The sequence below is a fragment of the Gambusia affinis genome, linkage group LG11, assembly GCF_019740435.1.
Source record: "Gambusia affinis linkage group LG11, SWU_Gaff_1.0, whole genome shotgun sequence".
Classification (NCBI taxonomy): domain Eukaryota; kingdom Metazoa; phylum Chordata; class Actinopteri; order Cyprinodontiformes; family Poeciliidae; genus Gambusia; species Gambusia affinis.
Genome location: NC_057878.1, coordinates 20,452,930 through 20,462,375, shown reverse-complemented (window position 1 = coordinate 20,462,375; position 9,446 = coordinate 20,452,930).

Sequence of the window (9,446 nt, the reverse complement as noted above, 5' to 3'; positions counted from 1 at the left end):
AAAAAGGAGACTCAAGCTATAGTACTAAAATGGGTGAGTTGTTTAAATCATGCCAGGCCGACCCATAAGAACATTTCTAATATCAGTCATTGCCCTTCAAAGTTGAACTTATTTTGTAGAAAGCAATCTGCCTGTGATGTGTACCTAATAGACATAATTTGTCATATCAATACTGATAAATAGAAATTTAAAACATGTGCTGATTGCCCAGAAACAAGAGAAATGAAGACAAATGGCCTGTACTTGTATGAAGCTTTATCAAGTTCAGAGGACATCAAAGTGCTTCATACTATATTCAGTCATTCACTTATTATTCAGTAACGGTATAGTTATTTTAAAAAAGTAACTTTAATCGGATTACTGATTACTCCTTAAAAAAGTAACTTAGATTGCTGATTACTTAATTTGGAAAGTAACTAATTTACATTGAAAATAACTTTTTTAGTTACTTTCAGCAGCTGCTAGCAACAAGCTACACCTCCTGTAAAAATTACATTGATCTTGGCCAATATTTAAATGCTAATTATTTTATAATAGTAACATCAGCAATATATCTCCACTTATAAGGTTGAACTGAAGGGGAGGTTGTTTAATGGTTACAACAATACAAAAAAAAAAAAAAAAAACCTTAAATAATTTGTGCGTGTTTTTGTGTGTTTCTATTGTCTGGAAAACTATAAATAGGATTTTAGGACCCCCAGATCCCCACCCCAGCATCCAGGTTGTGCGTTACGGCCCTGTGTTTGTGATCGATCATCCGGGAAATGATGGAGAGGGAGAGCCTGACTAAAACTAACTGGATGCCAGACTTATGTCTGCTTATTTGCAAACCCCAAAACAACAACCCTCGACTCATTAAAACTACAAGCGGCTTTAGAAAAAAAAAACAAATCCAAAACTGCTTATAATCGGACTTGGCGAGCGAAACTCAAAATAGTTCCTGTTTTTCCAGCAACAAAATGCGTATCTCCCTCCTCCCTCCATTGTTTATGTTTCTATCGCTGCTGATTGTCACAGAAACATTGGTCACTCCCCAAGACGCGTAGAGGAAATAAAATTAAATTGCAAAAGAAAATAGTAACGCACAGTAACACAAAGTGATTTCGATAAGTAACTGTAGTCTGACTACTGGATTTGAAATAGCAACGCGTTGGATTACTCGTTACTGAAAAAAGTGGTTCAGCGTCAGTTATTATTCATACACTAATTGTAGGAAGCTACATTGCGGCCAAAGCTACCCTGTGGTAGTCTGACAGGAGGCAAAAAAGAAAACAAACAAACAAACAAAAACATAAATATGAATTCTACAGTGACGATCTGAAAGTGACCTATTAGAGGAAATCGGATGTTAAAGTAGTTGCAAATGTTTCCATACAATCCATAAATGATCACTGGATCAATTGCCTCAATTCAGTTTAATATTTTTGTTACTGAAAAGCAACTATATTATTGTTCAAAGACATACAAATCTGTTAAGAACATTTCGACATAAAAACAACAATAAATGGTTTTGTAGCTACATGACTATTAAAGTTTTTAAGGTCTCCGGTCATTATTTAAAAAAAATAATAATAATAACTTCTCAAAGTCCAGCAAGTCCGTCACCCCCTATACGGAGCAGCATCGGAGGATTGCCTCAGTTTACAATGTAATGACTGGTGTTTGTTCTTCCTCTGTCTTTGTCTATGAACAGGTGGGCGCCAGAGCCTGCTGGTGTTTCGAAATGTCAGAGCTGTCTCCTTCACCCGCTTGCTTCTTTAATCTATGTGGTGCACACACACACATGCACACCCTTGCACATATTCACCAAGCAAGAAACACACAAAATCAAAGCTGCCTGAAGGCGGTAGGAAAACCGAGAGGTGTAAAAGCCTAAGCAGACCCCAAACTGTATCGTTTTATCTTTAGATTCCACTATTTACCTGCCTGTCAGTTGATTGTTTGCTCCCATCTCGATCTTATCTCTGTTTGAGTCAAACTTTCAGAACGGGAGTGCACCTGCCTGTGCAAATAATTTTCAAAGATTTTATTTGTGGTGGAATCAAATATGAATATAACACTGGTGAATTAAAACAGTTATTGAAACATTTTAATAATTTTGACAAAAAACTTTAAACTTTGTGCAAGAGGACTTCAATACTTTTGCAAAACAAATATTAAATAAAATACTTTAACACTGTCTTTTGGCTTTCATTTCTGATGTTTCCTACTACGTATATTAATAAAAAATACAAAAATAAGATCACAAACTATATCAGAATCAGAATTCCTTTTATTGTCGCTGTGCATGAAAGATAGTATAACAAAATTTATAAATTAGCAACTCTCAAGGGCAAGTCAAATAACTGATTAAATAATAATTAATTAGCATATCTCAATAAAGAAATAAAGAAGAAATATAGTAGAAACACAGAAACAACTCAACCATTTGAACCTACTGAAGTATGCTGCAAAACATTAAACATTTTACATATTGACATTCTGCCCAAACAATTTCAAAAATCACCAGGAACATAAAATTGGGAAGATTATTAGAGATAAATAAAGACATGATGGTGATGGGTACTTATAAGGCAGTCTTAGAAAACAGCAGTGCAAACAGCAGCAGCAGATTGGTGGTTAGACAAGACTTCCTCCCTTGGCTTCCACTGGTCATGCTATTTCTTTTTACACCTCCTCTTAGACAACAAAAGCCATGGAGGCAGCAAACGCCACTGGAAACTATTGACATCCACGCCTAGACACTTAGATTAGTTTCAAACTCACACCTCTTGAGTGACCAGCATTCTAGGCGCATACAAAATGTAAACACAAGTCAGCCATTCTAGTGACATTTAAGTACATTGAAAAAAACTGTACAAAGAGATGGGCTTCATCCTTAAGCAACATAACCTTTACTCAGGATTTTAAGGTAACAAAGCAGCTCTAAATTTCTTTTTTGTTCTCTCTCTCTCTTTTTCATTACACAGTGTGAATCCTTTGCAGGGTTGCACAACTGCCTGATGAGTCCCATTCCTGTTTTTCCTGCCAGGTGGATGTTTGGGCAGGCCTGCACTCACACCAGTGAAACATGTACGGAAATGCACACACACAAAATAACAGCCCACAATCCTAGTTAGTTTCTGTTACACACCCATATTTTAAGAAGTTAACAAAGCTAGTTTGAGCATGGTAGAAAATGATATCTTGTGCAGTAGCTTATTGCATTGGCTGTAATGTGAGTAACTGGGAAAACATGCATGATGATTGCTCTCAGATATGTGCCACAACCCCAAGAGGTAAGACAATAGTTAAATCAGATGCATTGAGCTTACTTATGTGTGATTTTTGTGATTATTTTCTCATGCAAATTAGCAGAATGAATACAACATAATTCTAAATAGATATACTCTTGCAGAAGAGTAAAAATCAAACGCCCAAGTTTGAATTTCAGAGGCCAACATTTTTACACCTTGTGCAGGCAGCACATTACTGAGACTTGGTGTCTTGATGCAAAGGTTTATGGGTAATGGTGGGCTGGTTTGTGGTCAAAGACCGAGGTCTATATGTTATGTGGGGAGGAAGGGAACTTCCACTTTTTTACCCGCTTTGTGCAGTCAAGTCTGGTGAAGAGGGTTGTGAGGTGCAAAAAAAAAAAAATGACTACTTGAAAGAGGCTTTTCAGACAACTAAATAAAGTAAGAAGTAAAATTTTGCAGGTATGCTTTACTGTGTGAGAGGCAGACACAAAGCAGAATGCATAAAAAGAAGGAGCACAGGCAGGAAGGAAGAGTTTGCAAAGTTAGCACAGAAAACATTGCAGAGCTTGCACTGTTTGCTTCTTGGGAAGTCAGACTGAGAGAGTGGGAAAAACATAGTGAGAAACTACAGATAAACTGAGACAAAGAGGGATGAATCTGCATCTGACACAGGAAGATAGAAAATGTGACAGAAAGAGAGAAAGCTGGGGTATATGTAGCAGTGCACACCTGCGGATCAGCCTGAACAGAAAGAAAACACACATTGGGATGGAAGATAGGGTATGAGGGCTGACATGCAGCAGGCAGCCACAGGTTCACTGCAGGAGATTGGGATGTGAGGATTACAAACACTTGGTGGTTTGACATAAATGGATACACAGCTGCTAAGAGCTGAACTGAAAACAGGAAATAAATGTGAAGATAAAACTTGTATTTTTTCACACAAGAATAAAAGAGAAGGAAGTTTCATCAGTTCAGGGCTAAATCCAGTCTAATCTGAATGTCAGACAACAGACAGAGAAGCACATGTAACCACTGAAATGTCCAATAATAAATAACCCTGGACAGTGTTTTTAACCATTTTCAATTTGACTGATGATGCAGCTTTTCCACTACACAATGCAGAAGCAGTTTGCTGGGGGTGGGACCTAAAAGGGGTCAGTTGAAAGAGTCAGGTTCAAAATTATCAAGAAATTACAAGAAATTTAAAGGGCACTTTCACATACTGTAAACCATTAAGTGCAAAAACAAAGAAATGTCAGTTTTGAGGTTGCTCCATTTGACGTGGCTTGGGAGACATCGTGTTACACTCTTTTTATGTCTCTACTCATTGTTATTAATCAGGTACATGCAATGACTGAATTCAACTGAGTCCCAGGAGTGAGTAACTTTTCTACTAGCATGTTTCTGACTGAGTGGTAACACTCAAAATGAAATCTGGTGTTGAATAATAGGCACTTTCTTGCTCTACTTTGTAGCTAACTTGTAAGTTATTAACACAGAGGATCACACACAGGGTTGTGTGTTGACATGGTACTGAGGAATTGCCAGAAGCTGCCAGAAAACTGGAGATGTTTTTTATTTTTAATTTTTCTCAGAACAGACTAGTGGCAAGGCTGGTTACTCAGACTGAAATATTGCCATTTGACACTTTTTATCTTCCTATTACAACATGTAGGTTACGAAAACGCATGCAATGTTTTTCACGTATAAACACAGTACAATGAAAAGCTTTTCAGGCCTCTTGAACTTTTTAAAAATGTTGCATGTTGCAGCTACAGAGTTTAATCTGTTTTACTGGGATCCTATGTGACATACCAACACAAAGTATATCATAACTTTGAAATGTGAGGAAAATTATACAGTATTTACAGCATTATTTTTTGCTATTTAAAGCATTAAAAACTGTCGCATACAAGAGTGTTTATCTCTAATGACTCTGATAACCCTAAGTAAAATGTAGTCCAATATTATGTATTTAAAAGTCACCGCAGCGCTAAACAGAGACAATCGGTGTGTAATTTAATCTTTGTTTAAACACAGTTCTTTCATGGCAACATCAGATGTGTGTTAGAGAACATCTAATACAGAGAGGGGGTGAGAGGGCACATCTCTAGCAGTCACTGGATGAGAGGCAGGGTTGTCAGAGGACATTAAGTGCCAACCTTTATGTGGTTCAATGGGCACACCAAACAGGTGAAGAGGTAAACTGTGGAAAAAGCAGGGTTAGGTCAAAGAAGTTGATACATTATAAGAAGGCATGCGTGCTGGAAAATCAAACTTTGCCATCAGCACACTATTTCATAAAGTATAACTGAGGTCAGCCTTGTGTTGCAGGGATGGATTTCTTGACCAGACATACAAGTTAGTCAAAGTTAACAAAAAAGATGAATGAAAAGTAATATAGGAAATCCTAAAAGAAAGGAGGCTGAAGCAAAGGTTTCCCTTCCAGCTGGCTAACTCCTTAAACATACAGCAAAAGCAACATAAATGGTGTAGACCAAAGCGTATTTCTAGGAAATGCACTGCTGACTGACCAGGTAGAATGGTCCAGTCAAAACAGAATGAGCTAAAGACTTCAGTGAAAAGCTTGTAGAGACAGACTGATGAAACTGTAATAACAGCAAAATATGGTGAAAAAACTTTAACTGACTTATCTAGGCTGAAAGAATACGCACATCTTACTGCTTAAAGAATTTTCAACAAATTTTGAAAATTATGTACCATTATCTTGTTTCATAATTATGAAGGACTTTATTACATAATATGTAATAAACTAACAGGAAGCGACACGACAGATAAGTGTTTTCAGATGTTTATAAACACAAAAACTATTTTAAAATATTTAAATTAAATTACTCTATAGTACCTAAAGCAGTTACTGCTTCAATGTAATTTGTGTTTATTCAATGGGGACACTGCTTACTTTCTGCTGTTTTTTTTTTTTTTTTTACTTTCTTGAAGGACTTTTTAGCAGCTCATGAAAATGACAAAAATTAAACCCCATAAAGAAACTGTTACTGTAAGTACTTCTGGCATGCTTCTTACTTTTAGGTTTGTTTTTTTCTTTTTTTTTTTTTTTTTTTTTTTTAAATGTCAGCGCTTTTGTTGTGGTTGCAGACTCTTAGGTCAAGAGGAGAGTGAGGGAAACGGAAAAATTGACACACTCTGAAGCAGCGCTTAAGCATTTTAAATGAGATAAAAAAATGAAATGAAACAAAATGAAATGCTTCTACCATTCAAAATGTGCAAACCTAACACTAAAGAATTTCAAATTAAAGGCTTGTTTTTCTCTCAGACTAATTACACTTTAAGATTTATGAAAGTCACTTAATATGGTCTTTTTGCCAGACTATTGTTATGCTAATTCTTTCTTCTTTTGGTAGAAAACAGTCGATATTCACATAAAAACACATGAATAAGGATTTCTCTCTTTTATTTTGTGTTATTATCAAATACTTGTTCCTTTGTTTTCAAGACTGTTCAGATGTTTTCTCCTCCTGCCATCTAGTGGTAACTTATTGATATATTTTATGTAATTTTTTTTCCAAGTGCAACCTATATTTTTTTAGAAGCTTTCACTCTAGCAACTTTATAGCATATTACTTGGAATTATGCATTGCAAGGAGTTAATGGTGCCTTTACATATGTGTTTTTCACAACATAACCTGTTAACTAACAACTCATCCTGAAAAAAGTGAGAATTACATAAAATAGAAAGAAAATTAATATGTAAATAATTGAACAGAAACAATAATGATAATAACAAAAAAACGACTAGTAAAATCTTCATATTCATATTTCCAGCAGACAGTTGAGAAATATTAATAATTTAATTGTTTTTGCCAAGATTCTCAGATGCAAGTTATAGTCACAACATGGAATAAATAAAACAACTTAGGTTTTTGTGTAAATTGTTAGATTAAACACTTACCTGAAAATAACATTGCTCGTACACAAAAAATAATTTTTGAATGTTCAGTTTTAAATGTTATGCTACAGGGAAAGGTAACTTTTGTTTTCAAGACGAAATAGAGGAGTACGTTTTATTATTAACCCTTTCCACAATTTCTGTTGACAGACAAGAACTGGTCTAAGATTTACAGAATAACAAATTGCGAATGGACACGCAAGACCTTTCAGACAAAGTCTCTGTGTTAATATGTAATTCTTTTAACTGAGGTACCTTGACAATATTAATTTCTTAGATTGGATATATATATATATATATATATATATATATATATATATATATATATATATATATATATATATATATATATATATATATATTTTTTATTTATTTTTTTTTTTTTTTTACTTTTTCTCCATGTATAATAATTTCATTTCATTTTATTTTTAGATTGTTTTTTTCTGTATCAACTTAGTATCCCAGTTGGTGACGGTAATGCACCAAAATGCTTGCTAACCGCCATTAAAACACAAGAAGAAGATTCTCAGAGGACTTGTAAAGCTGAGACTCTACGTGGAAGAGACGGGAAGTGAACTTTTAATTTAACCAGAAACACCTGCTTCAACCTCAGCCTCAGTCTATGGGAAGCCATTTTAACATAAATTCGGTTTTACCGCCCTTCCATTCCAGATGTCTCAAATTGTTTTATGTCTAGACGTTTTAGTGATTTAAGATATCTCTAATTATATTTTGACTGGACAAAATACCTATTTGAGATATATCTGATTCGAAATGACAGCAGATTTATCACTGAGTTGTATGGAGACTTCAGTTCAAGATATCTACAATGAATTACTGACTATCTGAAATACACATTTCAGATATCTATAATTAAAATATGATTAGTCATGAAGAAAATTCAAGATATCTCGATTTTAGTTTTGACTAGTCACAATTCTAATTAAACATATCTCTAATGACTCCATAATTCAAGATATCTTAAATTTATTTTTTGATAAGAGATATGCAGTTTTGACTAGCAAAAACTAAATTATAGATATCTTAAAAGCAAATAATGACTAGATGAAACTCACTTAGATATCTTGAATTGTAATTTTGACTAGTCAAAATGAATTTTAAGCTATTCTAAATGAATTAGAGATAGTCTATCTTGAATTACTGAGCTTTTCCATTTTTCTTTTAAAATATCTCTATATGAATTAGAGATATCTCGAATTACTCAGCTTTTCCATTTAAGCTAACAACTCAGAAAGACATTACTGATATCTTGAATGTGTATTTTGTATAGTAAAAAGCGTCCCTGACTTACGTGACAATTTGAAAGTTTAATAAAACAATGAAAAATAGAAAAAACGATCAAATATGTTTGAAAATGCGTCACTTTCATGTTGAAAATGGTTTGACAATAGCAATTTTAGCTTTTCAAAGCTGTTTTTCAGTGCATTAGGTTTGTCTAAAATGAATAAACAGGAAATGTTTTGCAGATTTCTGAAGCAGTTTTAAAGTCCATGAAGTTTTGCGTTCTCCTAATATCCAACATTGCCGACCTCTTTCTACATTGTGGCATTTATTGTCAATTTTGTGCAGGAAATATAAAATTCTGCAGGCAACTGCTTGGACAGCACAAAGGGGCTTCCATGCAATTGTTTATTCAGATATCTAAAAATGTAATTTCGACTAGTCTTAATTACGTTTAAAATATCTTAAAATGTAATTACAGATGTGTGACCCTTCCAATGACGAATCCGGTGACGTCATTTGAGAGGTCTTGAAAGGAATTTTAACTCGTCAACGTTTAAGTGAAGATATCTATTATTCTTACTAGTCAGAATGCAAATGCAGATATCTTAAATTACCATTCCGGATAGTCCAAATGTAGTTTTGTCTAGTAAAAATGCATTTTTAGATATTGAGGATGTAATTGGTCAGACAAAACCGAATTTATGTTAAAACAGCTTGCCTTACTGAGGCACGTAAGCACAGTGACGCTCTCTGGCAAATCTGGAAAACACCGCTGGTAAAATACATATTATTATTTTAAATGGTTAATAGATGTAAATGTTGTCCTGATAGATTGTATTACAAAACATATTCAGTTTTTTTTTCTTTTTTATCTGAATATTGATTTTGAGCTTGTTTTTGCTTAAAAGGACATAAGAGTAATTTTACTGAGAAAATTGCTGTAACTGTTTTGCTTGTTTTATTCAAGCCACATCTGTTTAACATTTCTATTTAAAGCAAACATTGAAATGCTCAATTTCCTGAAATTCACA